Raw genomic sequence first — 12,453 nt, 5'->3', positions numbered from 1 at the left:
AAAATGAAAGACTTTTATAGGCAGAAGAGGGTAGGAACAAGGAAGTTATACTAGGCAAAACAGTGGATTGATTATTGGTTATTGGTTATAAGGTTACTTTCCTTACTGGGGAGAGGAGGGACCTAGCAGGCAGATGACCTAACTAGTGCTGATCAGACAACTCTGAATTGATCTAAGATCCCATTTCTGAGAGAGCCAAAACTGCGATTAAGCTAAAGCTCATTTTGGTGATACGGGCTTAGCATAAGTGACTCCATTCGGAGCCTGTTGTCTTCTTCTTATTATTTTTTTTTATCAGATATAAATCATGAGCAATCAAATAGATGGAACTAAGAGCCAAGAGCTGGAGAAGTCACTAGATTGTGAGTGTGGAGAGAAGAGTGTGGAGTACCTAGTGTTAAAGGGGCGGGGAGAAGAGGAGGATCCAGAGAGAGAGAGAAGCACCAGTGAAAAAAGCCCAAGAGAATCTAGGGTCCTAAATGTAAATAGAGATCACTGTAAAAAGAGTTTTAAGACGGAGGGCATGGTCCGCTGTGTCTAGTGCTACCGCTAGGCTAAGAAAAGTGAGGAGTGAGGGCTGATTTAGCAACATGGATGTGAAAATGACCTTGAAAAGACAGTTCTGTGGCCCAGAGGGCAGGAGGCAGCAGTGAGAGTCTCATAGGAGTAGGTTCCAGAGAGAATGGGAGAAGATAAAGTGCAGACTACCAGCATATAAGATTCTTTCAAGATCTGCTCCAAGGGTTAGAAGAATAATGGAAAAAAGAGCTAGAGATGAGGAAGCTAGAGTGGCCCTTTTTTTTTTTCTTTTAAGATGTGAAACATCCAGCATGTTTGTATGTAAATGAAAGTGGAAATGATCCTGTAGATCAGGAAACAATAGGAAAGAGGAGGGGAAGTTACTGGAGCAGTGGCTCCGGGTAAATGAAAGGGGCCCCAAGTCCAAGGGGAAGGGGAGGCCCTTGCTGGGGGCACAGACACATCTTCTCCAGTACCAAGGAAGAAGGTGGAGTTAAGGGGAACAGAGACACCTACCAATGAAGTAGGAGTGTCAGAGGAACATGTAGGACTGGTCTTTGATTGCTTTGCTTTTCTTAGTGAAATAGGAAGCAAGGATATCCGCTCAAGGTAAGGCCGAGTATGAACTTATCCTCTTAGGAAAAGGAGAGAAGAGTAAAAGGAATACTTTTTTTGCTAGGCAGCATTAAGGGTATGCTTGAATTTAGTGACCAGAAATCATGTTTGAGACCTACTATTTATAATTCTATTTTTAAGAATAACTAGGAATCAATTAATGGAAATACTGAGTCACTACTAAAATCAGAATAGCCTAGACTTTCCGAATTGGAAGCCACTTTAAATATTATCATTCGACTTCTTTCTTTCATAGAGAAGGAAATAGAAGCTCAAGGAAATTAGGACATTTGCTAAACAAGGTCCCTAAATGGGGTATTGGTAGAACCCATACCTTTATTGTGGGGGGAGAGAATGAAAGCATGACAGGCATGTCCCCCAAGTACAGAAGACGCAGGAATGGCTGGAATGTATAGGGTTCCACTGCATATGACATCGTCTTAGGAGAGATGTACAAGAATAGCCTGGGCTACCTGAGGGAGTGAAGGTGGAAGGCATCTTTTAAGAGCAGTGAAGAATGGTTCCTACATTAAATCTAAATTATGCTTCCACTTCTGACGTTCTACACTTCGAATGGAAGTGTGCACAGGCTAGGAGAAAAGGAATGCCAGGGCAGCCAGGGCAGCGTTGGGATTACCAATAACCAAGGCCCACAGCCCTCTTATAAAACTCCTCCCTGGGCCCCTGGTGGCTCAGTCCGTTGAGTTCCCGACCCTTGGTTTCAGCTCAGGTGAGGATCTCAGGGTGATGAGATCAAGCAGCGTCCCCCACGTCCAGCTCCTTGCTCAGTGCGGAGCCTGTTGGAGATTCTCTCCTCCGTCCGCCTCTCCCCCCACTCACGTGCTCTCTAAATGAATGAATGAATGAATGAATAAAATCAATCTTTAAAAAAAAAAGCCTCCTCCCCTAAATTCGTCACTTACAACTCTTGAAGTATCAGAACTAACTGAAGTTCCTTGCTTCCCCTACCCACACTGGGGCACATGGGTACAGCATGAAATGCTGGTAAAACAAGTAGCCAGAGGAAGAGGAGGGAGACCTCAGGATCTTGGGTAATAAACAGAACAGATAATTAGCCCTTGAATAATTGATGAACTTAAGCTTTAAGGCTATTACTCGGACAAACATTATTAATGGCATTAAAACTAATCCAAACATTTTCCCAGTGCCAACCAGTGAAGGGATTATAAGGTTGCTTCAAAGGAAACACTGCTTAGAAATGACGAATAAATTACTATTCCAACAAATAGGAATTGCCGCAGCAGAGGTGTCTTTAAAATACAATCAGAGGCAGCCCGGGTGGCTCAGTGGCTGAGCATCTGCCTTCAGCCCACGGCCTGATCCTGGAGACCTGGGATCGAGTCCCACGTCGGGCTCCCTGCGAGCAGCCTGCTTCTCCCTCTGCCTGTGTCTCTGCCTCTCTCTGTGTGTGTCTCTCATGAATAAATAAATAAAATCTTTAAAAATATATATACCTTAAAAAAATTAAATAAATAGTCTCTTGGGAAAGATCATGAAAGAGAGGGATGCAGAAGTCAGTAAAAGTAGCCAAAAGGGCTCTGATGAGGAAGGAGAGGCAGTGATTAGTCAGCAAGGGAAGGAGCTTGCAGCGGCTGCATTGGTTCCCTGAGATGGGATCTGTTAGGGGTGAGGAGCTAAGGAAAAAACCCACTGGACACAACATAACAGGAGAGTCCAGAGCATCCCCAGCCTGTCAGGGACCTGGAAACATCACTTTAGATCAACAAATCTAAAAATAGAAGGCTTTAAGCTTTTCAGAACAAGGAATTTTTAAAGGCTAACAAACAAAATCACAAAATACTTCCAGGATACGGTCATGTTATGGTACATGAATATGCATTTGAAGAGTTTCTGTCACGGCATGATGATCCCTAATTACTGTACTCAACAGACTTTGTTAGAATTTGGATCTTCCTAATCTTCAAGACCCTCCAAAGCTAGAATCTAGTGGCATAAGGAGGGAAAAGTATGATTTTTAAAAAAAGAATCCAAAACAGTTAGCTTAGCATATCTGTACTTCAGAGGGAAGACATTATTTTCAAAACAAAAAAATAAGAGCTGTTAGAATTTCGGAGTTAGAAGGAATCTGGGAGATCGTATAATCAGAAGAGTTTCAAACATTTAAAATTTCTAGCTCCTGGGACGCCCAGGTGGCTCAATGGTTTGGCGCCTGCCTTTGGCCCAAGGTGTGATCCTGGAGTCTCGGGATTGAGACCCATGTTGGGCTCCCTGCAAGGAGCCTGCTTCTCCCTCTGCCTGTGTCTCTGCCTCTCTCTCTCTCCCTGCCTCTCATGAATAAATAAAATCTTAAAAATAATAAAATAATAAAATAAAATAAAATAAAATAAAATAAAATAAAATAAAATAAAATTTCTAGCTCCAGAACTCACTGGCCACACAAAAGCCCATGAAAAATGAGGGGAGCATGGAGCCTGAAGGGTCATCCCACTCCAGTTTGTGGTCCCACTCACCTCTCTGAGGACCCTCAAGGACCTTACAGAGCAAAGTTTAGAAACCAGTCTTCTAGCCGAGTTCCCTGTTTATGGACAGGGAAACGAAGATGCCGGGGTTATTTTCCCAAGATTAAACTTCTAGTTTTGGGTTGTTGTTTTTTTTAAGATTTTATTTATTTATTCATGAGACACACACACACAGAGAGAGAGAGAGAGAGAGAGAGAGAGAGAGGCAGGGACACAGGCAGAGAGAGAAGCAAGCTCCCTGCTCTATCCCAGGACCCTGGGGTCATGACCTGAGCCAAAGGCAGACGCTCAACTGCTGAGCCACCTAGATGTCCCAAACTTCTACTGTAGAGACAGCTCAGACTCCTGAGCACTTCCTCACGTATAGTGGTGTTTGTCTGATGAGCAAAGAATGGTTTCTGGAGATGGCACCTACTCCTAGTGAAGAGGGTGTAAAGACTGTTGAAACGACAGCAAAGGATTTAGAATATTACAGAAACTTAGTTGATAAAGTAGCAGCAGGGTTTGAGAGGATCGACTCCAATTTTGAAAGAAGCTCTACTGTGAGTGACACGCTACGAAGCAGCATCACATGCTTACAGAGAAATCGTTGCGCAAGAAAGACTCAGTCAATGTGGCCAAATTCATTGTTGTCTTACTTTAACAAATTGTCACAGCCATCCCGACCTTCAGCAACCAGCACGCTGGTCAATCAGCAGCCATCAACATCGAGGCAAGACCCTCCAGCAGCAAAATGATGTCGACTCACTGAAAGCTCAGAAGATGGTTGGCATTGTTTTTTTAGCAATAAAGTATAATTTAATTAATGTCTGTATGTGGGTTTTTTTTAAACATCATGCTATTGCGCACTTAGTAGATTTTACTATAGTTATAAATATAATTTTTATATGCACTGGGAAGCCAAAAAACACCATTGACTTGTTTTATGGCAATATTCACTTTATTGCAGTGGTCTGGAACTGAACCAGCAGTATCTCCGAGGTATGCCTGTATGTGATTTTAATGTTTTGTTGCGTTTTCTAGCAAGGTTTTTATTTAATCTTAGACCCAAAACACTTCCCAAAGAAGAGCATCTCCAGTTTGGTAATTTATGTCAACAAGAAAATATGATTAATTAATATAGATCAGATTAACTGCCAACTTTTCAGGAATAAATTTATTTTGTCAAGTAGTCTATTAATTAAATAGAAATATGATAAGGGAAACAAATGATAATAAAACAAACAAATTACAGCCCCAAGTTTCTTATTATATTCAGAAAGAAATGTTGTAAGTAATAGCCATGAACACAAAAAGGTATTCCTTCCTTCCTTCCTTTCTTTCTTTCTTTCTTTCTTTCTTTCTTTCTTTCTTTCTTTCTTTCTTTCTTTCTTCTTTCTTTCTTTCTTTCCTTCTTCCTTCCTTCTTTTCTTCTTTCTAGCAGGCTCTACGCCTAACTTGGGGCTTGAACTCATGATCCTGAGACCAAGAACTGCATACTCTGCTGACTGAGCCAGCCAGGCCTCCCAAAGATGTTATACTTTATTTCTTTAAGATTTTATTTATTTATTCATGAGAGACACACACACAGAGAGACAGAGACATAGGCAGAGGGAGAAGCAGGCTCCATGCAGGAAGCCCAATGTGGGAATCGATCCCAGGACCCCGGGATCATGACCTGAGCCCAAGGGAGATGCTTAACTGCTGAGCCACCCAGGAATCCCAATGTTATACTTTAAATATCAAAATTCAAATTTTGGGACGCCTGGGTGGCTCAGTGGTTGAGCGTCTGCCCTGGGCCCAGGTTGTGATCCCGGGGTCCTGGGATCAAGTCCCGTATCAAGCTCCCTACATGGAGCCTGCTTCTCCCTCTGCCTGTGTCTCTGCCTCTCTCTCTGTGTCTCTCATGAATAAATAAATGAAATCTTAAAAAAAAATCAAATACAGTTTTGGCATGCTAGTCCATCAGCATATAAAAATCAAAAAAAGATATGATATGCTTTTTAAAGGATTATTACTTTGCATCTATATTTTAAAAGAATTTATTCATTGGAGAGCGAGTGCATGAGAGAGAGAGAAACCACACAAGTGGGATGGGAGACAGGAGAGGGGCAAAGGAAGAGGTAAAAGCAGACTCCCTGCTGAGCCAGGAGCCAGACTTGGACTCGAGGCGGGGCTGGATCCTAGCACCCCGGGGATCATGACCTGAGCCAGAAGCAGCCCATTAACCAACTGAGCCACCCAGGCACCTCACTCTGCACATATTTTAAGGGAGATAGGACATGGATAAATTGAAATGCTGACAATCTAGCATATGCTGTGACAAATGATTGTTAGAGACGAGATCACCAATTTTTAAATATCAAGATATATTTGAAGGTTCCTCATCCTCCTCCTACCCAAAGAAATCAGATGTATTATTTAGCTTCTGCTGGCATCATAATAAGCAACAATTTATTAAGTTTCTTCTATGTGTGTGCTGTGCCACATTCCAAGCAATAAAGATTTTAAAAAGAGAGGTCTTTATCCTAATGTGGCTTGGTCTTCTTGAGGAGGCAGTGGATGTACAAAGATAGATATAAGTCAAGGAAGCTTGTTCTGCAGCAAGTTAGTGTTCCAAGGCAATGAGTGCTGCCAAGGAACAGTGACTGAGGGTTTCTCTGGAAAGGGAAGTCTTCTGGCGGGCAGGATGGCTTGAAAGCAGGCTGGAAAGAAGGTAGTACTTAGGTAAGCAAAGGGATGGTCTACACAGGGTGGTGGGTGTGCACAGAAGTCTGGCTGGAAGAGGGCCTGTGAAGGGAAGTACGTTTGCTGTTGATGATCACACAATGAAATGTGGCTCAAGTCGGTTATAAAAAACATTATGAGGAGCCTTGAGAATCAACCCATGTTGGGACCTTCCAATGGCGGATGGAAGGAGATTGAAGGAGGTTCAGATCTGAAATCACAAATTACTCTCAGCCGGTTTTGGAGTGTCCTGGGAAGATCAGTCTGGCAGGAGTGTTTGTAAAGCGCTGATTGCAGGGAGGAGAGGTTGGAAGCAAGGTTACTAGCTAGGAAACTACTGTGCTGGTTTAGCCCCCAAGTGATAAAAAGCTGGAAGAAACTGGGAGAAATCAAGATGACTGGAAATTCTAGTGTGGGTAACTTGGAGTCTTTGTTTGCTGAATGAATAAGTGAACAAATGAACAAGGCCAAAAATTCAAGGTGAGAACTGGCTTAAAAGGGAAAAACGAGTGACTCTGGAAAATAGGATGGAGATTCCTCAAAAAGTCAAAAATAGGACTACCCTATGATCCAGTCAGTAATCTCACTATTAGGTATTTATCCAAAGAATATAAAAATACTAATTCAAAGAGTTATGTGCACCCGAAGTTTATAGCAGCTTTATCTACAGTAGCCAAATTTTGGAAAGAGCCCAAATGTCTATTGACTGACGAATGGATAAAGAAAATGTGGTGTATGTATGTAAACATTAGTCAGTCATAAAAAAGAACAAAATCTTGCCATTTGCAAGAATATGGATGAAGCTAGAGAGCTATTATGCTAAGTGAAATAAGTCAGAGAAAGACAAATGCCATATAATTTTACTCATATGTGAAATTTAAGAAACCAAACAAGCCAGCAAAGGTAAAAAAAAAAAAAAGAGTGAGAGAGAGAGAAGCAAACCAAGAAACATAATCTTTAGTGAACAAACTGATGGTTACCAGGGGGGAGGCAGGTAGGAGAATGGATGAAATAAGTGATGGGGATTAAGGTGAGCAGTTATGAGCACCAGGTATTGTATGGGAAGTATTGAATCACTATGGTGTACCCCTGAAACTAATATTACACTGTATGTTAAAACTGGAATTTAAATAAAAACTTTTAAAAAGGGGAAAGTTAAGTTTGGATTTAGACAAACTAAACTCAGTGATGGTCAGACATGAAAGTGGAGGGCCTCAGGAAGCAGGAGGAGATGTAAGGCTGAAGTCTGAGAGCCATCAGAGCTACAGATGTAGGTTTGGAGTTAATCTCCAGGGAGGTCAGCGTTTAGGCCTCGGGAGTAGAAGGATCCTGCAGTGGAAAACAAACACCCAGAGAGCTCGTGTGCAGAGGAAGAACGATGGGGAAGGTTGAAGAATGCATTTGAGACCTGTTCAGACTGAGGGAGAAGAGAGTTGGAACTAACAAAGAACCCAGAAAGGACACGTGAAAATTAAGTGGAGAGGGCAGCCCAGGTGGCTCAGCGGTTTAGCGCTGCCTTCGGCCCAGGGCCTGACCCTGGAGACCCAGGATTGAGTCCCACGTTGGGCTCCCTGCGTGGAGCCTGCTTCTCCCTCTGCCTGTGTCTCTGCCACTCTCTCTGTGTCTTTCAAGAATAAATAAATAAAATCTTAAAAAAAAAAAAAAGAAAGAAAGAAAATTTAGTGGGGAAACAGGACAATGACTGGTCGTCAGTGCTGACTGGTTCAGAGAGGTTAGAGAGGAGGACAGCCAAGGTCACTGGTAAGACCTCAGCAAGAACGGCTTCAGGAAAATGACAAGGTGAAAGCTAAATTGCAATGGATCAAGGGATAATGGTGGGAAGAGCAAGTATAATGTCTAGCAGGAAAAAGAAACGACAGCATTTGAAGGGAAAAGAAAGTAAAGGGAACATTTCAGTCTTAAAGAAATTTCCACGGTTAAGAGGGTTAAGTGCCCCGGGCACCATATTTAGCCTCTGCAGACCGTGAAGGTGATATCTGGTCTGGCTATTTATTGATTGATTGATTTTTGATTTTTAATTTCTTTTATTTTGAAAATTTTGTCTGGGTAAAACAAAAGAGGAAAATAAGCTTTATAATGTATATTCAAACTTGTACATCCCTCCCCTAGTCTGGCTCTTTAAATTTTATCTCAGTTTTTAAGGTTAGCAGGTGACAGGCACAGATTTTAATAAAGGCCCTTCTACTAGTTCTTTATACTTTTATTTTCTTAGATACTTTTTAACCCAACACGTATTCTCCAAGTCAGGATACAATGATACATTTTGTCCCTTTGTCCCTCAAAACGCTTTGCTATGTAAGATGAAACGTGGGAGAATTTTTTAAAGTCACAAAGCAAAAGGCAAAGTTGTATTTCAGTTAACTGGATTTTAGTAACTGATTGCATCCTAGAGTATTTTGGAAGTGCCTGTCTGTTGGTTGCTTGTGTCCTCTCGTATTGCAAACTGTCAGCACTCCCTCATCAGAAGGTCTTGCCTGGGCTCCTTGTCTATCCCCGTGCTCCTCCTCCACACCTCCTCTTTGTTCATTTTCCCCCAGATGCTTATTTTAGGAAGGGGCCTATGTTGTGGGTATCTTCAGTCGTGTCCTCTGGTTATAAAATGAGCATAACTAAAATGTCCCAAGTGCTTAGCAGGTGCCAGGGATCCTTCTCAGGGCGCTCTCAGACTGTGTCCTGTAATCCTCTCAGTGCATTTTACAGATAAGGAAACTGAAGCAGGGAGAGGTTAGGGGACTTACCTGAGGTCACACAGTTCATAACGGAGTCAACGTTAGGACTAAGGAAGTCTTGTCCAAAGTCCACAGCCCTAACCAATCGCTGCACTGCCTCTTACCAGATGCTCTAAGTCTCCTGAGATCTGCCTTCCTTCTATTCACAAACGACTTGATGTTACTGACCTCATTCAGTAAAATGCACTGTGAGGCAAACAAGGAGTGTGGGGGTGAGGCCTGCACACCCGCAGGCCCTTGCTGGGCAGGGATGGCGCGAGGGCGCTGACGTTCCTCAATACCAGGCGAAGGATGCAGGTCAGCCTGCCAGCCTCTGAATACCAGCTCCGTGTTCCCTGGGTGGGAGACTGGGCAAGTGTTGGAGCTCTTTCTGGGCTGTAAATAAAATACAGAAATGATTGCACAGTGCTGCTCCCCGAAATCTGCCCTTAGCTTTCTTCCTCCATCATTTACACCTGGCTTCCACAATGAACTCCACGCCTATTAACGTTTATACCTCTCTTTCTCCTGAGTCCTCACTGCCCTCCTGGTTGCCCATGCCCACCAGATGCCCCTGCTTCCAACTCCTAACTTCATAAATCTAAAACTCACTGGCTCAGGACACCTGGGTGGCTCAGTCGCTTAATCGGCCAACCCTTTGATTTCAGCTCAGGACACAGATCTCAGGGTTTTGAGATCAAGCCCTGCATCAGGCTCTGCACTGGGCATGAGGCCTGTTGGAGATTCCCTCTCTCCATCTCCCTCTGCCCCTTCTCTGCTCTCTCTCTAAATATATGTATATGCAAACTCACTGGCTCTCTCACAACCCTTGGCCTTGAGTGGTGCTGCCCACTTCTGCCCCTGGCAGCAGCGCTCTTCCAGAAGTCTGGGTGAAGCTCCTTTTGATTCCACCTCCTCTCTTGCCCCACCATCTCATCAGTCTGTTTCCCAGTCTTTGAATTTCTCCCTCCTTTGTATTTTTACTGCCATGACTAGTTTCTACTTCCTTAAGTATCCTAACCCTGCCTGTTCTGCCTTCCATGCTCCCTATGCAATTGCCATTGGCTTCTCCGCTCCATCCCTACCATTGGCTTCTCCACTCCATTCTTCACCTCTCTCCTACATGCATTTCACGCCTGTCCGAGTTCAGCTGCTCCCTGCTCTTGCACAAACTGCTTACACTGCTCCTCCATCTGGAACACTCTCCATTTCTCAATGTCCCAGCACCGTCTGGCCTTGAATGCACACATGTACTGTCCTCTACAAAGTTTTCTCTCCTTTGATTGGAAATCATCTCTTTCCAACATGAACTTACAGAACACTCTTCGGAGCAACTCCTACCTTGTCTGTTTAGTTACCCGTCTTCTCTCTTCCACTACATGGCAAAGTCTTCGGCTGTAGAATCCAGGTGTGATTCATTTTTAGGTGTCCCACTGTCTCTACACAGAGTGCTCAAAAATATAACAAAGTGAATAAGAAAATGAATGGAAGACCTGACAGACAAAAGATCGGAAAGATGGAAGAACAGAAATGACAACCACACACCACAGTAGACATCTCTCCATCACAGGGATTTCAAGGAGGAAAAATAACTGACTACAGTCACAGCATGTCAGTTAAAGGATTTTCCAGGAAGCCAGTTATGTGAAAGGAACAAAATAATACCACCTTAACGTTCATATCCACACATTGCAGAAAGGTACTATTAATGCAGATTAGCAGATTTTTAAATAATATAGGCTTTATTCTCCCAAGAATTATTTACTGTTAATGGGGTGCCCAGCTGGCTCAGTTGGTAGAGCATGCAACTCTTGATCATGACTTCAAGTCCGGAAGTTAAAAAAAAAAAACAAAAAAAAAAAAACGTTTTTTAAGTAAGCTCCATACCAATGTTGGGTATGGAGCATACTTAAAAAATATATATTATTATTAATGAAACAGGAAAAGAGCAAGGGGGTGAAGATATGTCAATGAAGAGTTAAGAAAATAGATTCTCTTATAAATCCTATTTTTTGCTTTTACTTGGTGACCACAGGCTCTCAATACCATGCTTTTAAACATGTAGCTTCAACCCAAACATTTCCCTCCAAAGCTTGTCTCCTTAAGGCTGCTATTAAAAAAAATTAATCAAGTGGAGAGCCTGGGGGTCTCAGTTGTTAAGCAATTGACTCGATTTCGGCTCAGGTTATGTTCTCAGAGTAGGGAGATGGAGCCCTGTGTGGGGCTCCGTGCTGGGAGTGGAACCTGCTTGAGATTCTCGCTCTCTCCCTCACTAAATAAATAAATAAGTAAATAAATAAATAAATAATCAATCCAGAACTGAGCCAGCACAATCTCAAAAGCTTGTCATTTGTGCATATATTTAGAAAAGGAGCATCCTTAATAGAAGTAAACAAGAGTTTAAAATCAACTATCATATAGCCAAAGAAATGGACAGATCAATTTCGAGCATTGTTCTTCATATATTGTCAATTTCAGAAGTAGAGCTGGGGACGCCAGCCATTTTACCAGTATTATGGGCATTTGCTGCTAGTCTCAAAATGTTAACTTTTTTTGGAGAAGCAAAACTAGCCTAAATGCCCCACAAGAACGAAGAATAGTAAATCTCTAGTAAAAGCAATGTGTAATTAGATTACTAATATTTCTTTATGAATTTTATCCTAGCCTCTATGTGTACCACAAAATCCTTTGGCAACAAGACAGCAGAGGAAATGTTCCAGTCTACATATTAAAAAATAAAGTAAAAGGACAGCCCCGGTGGCTCAGCGGTTTGGCGCTGCCTTCAGTCCAGGGCGTGATCCTGGAGACCCGGGATCGAGTCCCGCGTCGGGCTCCCTGCATGGAGCCTGCTTCTCCCTCTGCCTGTCTCTGCCTCTCTGTCTCTCATGAATAAATAAAATCCTAAAAAAAAAAAAAAAAAAAAAAAAAAAAGTAACAATTAAGTTCCAAGGAGATACAAGGAAGACACTTGGCAATGCTTGAAAGGAAAAGAATGTTTGAGGTTTTTTTCTTTTTTTTAACTTTTGGTTATATAGCATAAAGTTCTTATACTTCTAAAGCTATAAAAAGAAAGGCCTTCTGATTAAATGACATAGAAATTGGCTTGGAAGACCTCCATCATGACATGTAACACTTTTTTTTTTTTTAAGATTTTATTTATTTATTCATGAGAGATAGAGGCAGAGACACAGGCAGAGGGGGAAGCAGGCTCCATGCAGGGAGCCCGACGCGGAACTCGATCCTGGGACTCCAGGACTCAACCACTGAGCCACCCAGGCGTCCCAACATGTAACAATTTCCAATGCAACTTCTGGTTGGATTTCAAGGTTCTAGATAACCACATAAAGCTCACCTAGCATTTACTTGGTCCATAGCTATTGCAA

This window comes from Canis aureus, chromosome 36 (genome assembly GCF_053574225.1).
Source record: "Canis aureus isolate CA01 chromosome 36, VMU_Caureus_v.1.0, whole genome shotgun sequence".
Lineage (NCBI taxonomy): Eukaryota > Metazoa > Chordata > Mammalia > Carnivora > Canidae > Canis > Canis aureus.
This window is presented reverse-complemented; position numbering follows the sequence as displayed.